A 3,622-nucleotide genomic window follows, 5' to 3' on the forward strand; every position below is an offset into this window, starting at 1 on the left:
TCTCTCTCTGACCAAGTGAAAAACCTTGGCTAATGACATTTTGAAAAACTGAATTTCGTGCACTAATCCTGCTTACATGCAGTCCGGTTGCAGGCGAGACGGTGCTACCTCGGCCCAATTACCTGCCCTGGTTTTAGGGAACAGGAGAAGCTAATCAGGGACGTGCGGCCGAGGGCCACTTTGCCTTAAGCGGCCAGACCTTGCCTTCAGGTGGTTCAGGAACGTTCATTTTTTTTTATTCAAATCAAACAATCAGTGTTTTGATTAACTGCTGAGAAGAGTGAGAAAAAACACAGGCATTCCACATCTCTCGGTAATAACGGTGATTAACTGTCGGTGCGGAAGCACACATATTTCTATATAAGTCTGCTGATATAAGAGTGCTGATATATAGAGTACAGCAGCACCGGAACTTATTACCACTCCGCTTCGCAGGTGTCGCTGATAACATTACATTCACGGCTGTTGAAGGCACATACTGTCTGATCAAGCAGAGATCAGAAGTAGATCCTCAGAATCACACATGGCCCCAAAGCGACTGTCACCCCGACTCTTGTTTGTTTCACTGTGTGCCGCACGAGCAACGGGAAATACAGATAAACGTACATGATGCAGAGTGGCTGGCCTGTGGCAACCTGCAGCCCTACGCAAAAAGGAGCACGGCTAGTGTGCAGCAAAATGTGAACGTGTTTCTTGGCAACAGTCCAGTTCCCCACCACACCAGTAGCGGAAGTATTTGTGTTGGCCAGATAAATGATTCAACAAACAAATGATAAATCATCCGTTGTTTGCTCGTGACTGTTAACCGATGAATGGCGCTGGTGGATCTGTGCTCGAGGCCGGGCTGTCGTACCGAGCAATCAGCCCAGCTGTTGTCCTCTTCTTACCTACCCGACGAGCGAATGGCAGCCATGGCGATATCCAGCGGCAACGGCACTCACTCGGTGATGCTGCTTTTACACGGAGTATGTGTTGCTTGTTAAATGTTATGAATAATTGATGATTGAATGACTGAATAATTGAATAATTGCGGGGTGTCTGCCACCCGAGCACTGCACACACACATCACGCTCACGTTACACAAAGACGACAGCTTAGGCTTTTGTGTGACCGCTTACTCAAACCGTTGTTTAAAGCATTACCGTCGCCGTTGTGCGCGTCCCTATGAAGTCACCGCCCCCCGTTTTCGGATGCCCTTTCATCCATTATATGACCTTACATCACTACAGCGCTACTAAACGTCCGTCCTTGATAATTAGGAAAATAACATCAACATTGAAAATGAAGTGAGAGACTAAACAGAAGGCCAGTTATCTACATAATGGCTCCCTTTGTGCGTTTACCGTCGGATGTTTCATGTCACTGCTGTGTCACTGTCCTGCTTCCAAACTCTCGTATGACATATCCTCCACGCGGCTTTACATGTGTCTCTCTGGTGCGTTGGTGCCCATGAGCTAGCTGGTCTCTCTCTCTCTCTCTCTCTCTCTCTCTCTCTCTCTCCCTCTCTCCCTCTCTCTCTCCCTCTCTCTCTCCCTCTCCCTCCCTCTCTCTCTCCCTCTCCCTCCCTCTCTCTCTGTCTCTCCCCCCCTCTCTCTCTCTCTCCCTCTCTCTCTCCCTCTCTCTCTCTCTCTCTCTCCTCTCTTCTCCCGCTCTCCCTCTCTCTCTCTCCTCCCTCTCCCTCTCTCTCTCTCCCTCTCTCTCCCTCTCTCTCTCCCTCCCTCTCTCTCTCCCTCTCCCTACCTCTCTCTCTCTCCCTCTTTCTCCATCTCTCTCTCTCTCTCTCCCTCCCTCTCTCTCTCTCTCTCTCCCTCTCTCTCCCTCCTCTCTATCTCTCTCTCCCTCCCTCTCCCTCTCTCTCCCTCTCTCTCCCTCCCTCTCTCTCCCTCTCTCTCTCTCTCTCTCCCTCTCTCTCTCTCTGCAGGCAGCGTCCCCCTCAGTGCCTGGTAGAGACGGTAAATTGCCGCTGATGGAAGGTGACATTTTGTCTAAGCCTGCGAGAGGGGGCGAGCTGATCTCTCTCTCTCTCTTCCAGCGCAGAGTGCTCCTAATTGCCCGGTCGCATTTGTGAGCCCAGCTGACAAGCTCGCTCAGATCAATAATTCCTCCTGGTAAGGACAGGCGTGGGAGCTGTCCGGGGGTGGGAGGAGGAGGGGTGGGGGGGGTTGCAGGTGCATTGGGGACGTACACACAAATACACTAAAACGCAGACATATGCACACACATGCGCGCACACAAATACAGACCTATGCGCCCCCCCACACACACACGCTAAAACACAGACATGTGCACACACACAGCAACACACACACACACACACACACACACACATAGAAACTGATTAGCTCACAGGCACACACACACACACACACACACACATATGCACACAAAAAAACACTCTGACACACACACACACACACACAACACACACACTCCCCCAGAAAACACACACACACAACCCCCAGCGAGAGGCCCTGTGCAAACCGGCGCCCGTGAGGCTTAAATGGCGGTGTTTATCCATGATTTCAAGACAAATAGGCGGGGAGCAAGGGAGCATTAAGGGCAGGCGCCGGGCGGCTGAAGGCTGAAATAATGATGACAGGGCCGGCTTGAAGCCCCGGTGCCGCTCATTACAGCCCGGGCCCACTGGCCGAGGTGAAACCCTCGGCCAGCTGCCCCACTATATCTGGGAGCAAGGAAAAATATAGCCGGCCTATTTAGAGAAGAGTTTGCTGTTTGTTGGCTTGTGCTGCCACTCTCCCCCCCCCCCTCTCTCCTCTCTCTCCTCTCTCTCTCCCCCCCCCCTGCCCCGCTCCTCTCCCCCCCGCCCCCCCCCCCGCAAAGTTTGTTGTTTTGGAAGCGGGGGCGGGGAGGAATGGCTCAATCAATGTTGGGCAGCCGCATGGAGAAATATTTTCCTGTGCCTTTTTTTTAATTGACTTGTTTTTTTTGGGTCCTCCTCAGTTGTAAAAGCAGCTTGGAAATTTCAGACGTTTTTTTTTTTTTAATGAATGCCAACCAACTTTCCCAGTGTTGCAGTGTTTTGCTTCAAACCACGAAGCTCATCCCATATTTCCGTACCCTTAATTATGTGTGTTTATTTCGGCTTGCTCCTCTCCGTCTTCTCATTAAAAGCTCAGAGCTGTGACAGTCTGTTCTGACGGGACGTTCTGACAGAATCTTGGACTGATTGTTTTTTTGAAGAATTGCAGACTGAATTTCTCACTGAATTCTTGACAGAATATCGAGTCTTCCGACTCCGAATTACGGACTGAATGCTCCACAGCATTTTGGACAGAATATCGAGTTTTGGACTGAATCCTCAGACTTATTTTCGGTTGTGCATCTTCACAGAATTCGGGACTGAATGTTCCCGACTGAATTATGGCCCCGAAACTTCTGACTGAATCGAATCCTACCTGAATGTCCTGAATGAAATGCTGTGACTGAATTTGGGACTACATCTTCTCTTCCACAGGCTCGTCAGTGATGCAGGTGACCGCCGGCGACGCCGACGACTACACCACCGCCAACGGCATGGTGCGCTACCGCATCCTGTCCCAGACGCCGCACAACCCCATCCCCACATGTTCACCATCAACAGCGAGACGGGCGACATCATCAC

General features: G+C 51.0%; 1 pseudogene across 1 annotated transcript in view; it reads left to right on the forward strand.

The window, feature by feature from the left end:
- LOC311338224 (cadherin-4-like) overlaps positions 1-3,622 on the forward strand; it is a 144,656-nt pseudogene that overhangs the window by 140,489 nt on the left and 545 nt on the right. The window contains exon 6 of the transcript XR_014684324.1: positions 3,476-3,621. The product of XR_014684324.1 is annotated as a cadherin-4-like (transcript). The remainder of the gene's footprint in view (positions 1-3,475; position 3,622) is intronic.

The sequence above is a fragment of the Micromesistius poutassou genome, assembly GCF_964030765.1.
Source record: "Micromesistius poutassou genome assembly, chromosome: 2".
Taxonomy (NCBI): domain Eukaryota; kingdom Metazoa; phylum Chordata; class Actinopteri; order Gadiformes; family Gadidae; genus Micromesistius; species Micromesistius poutassou.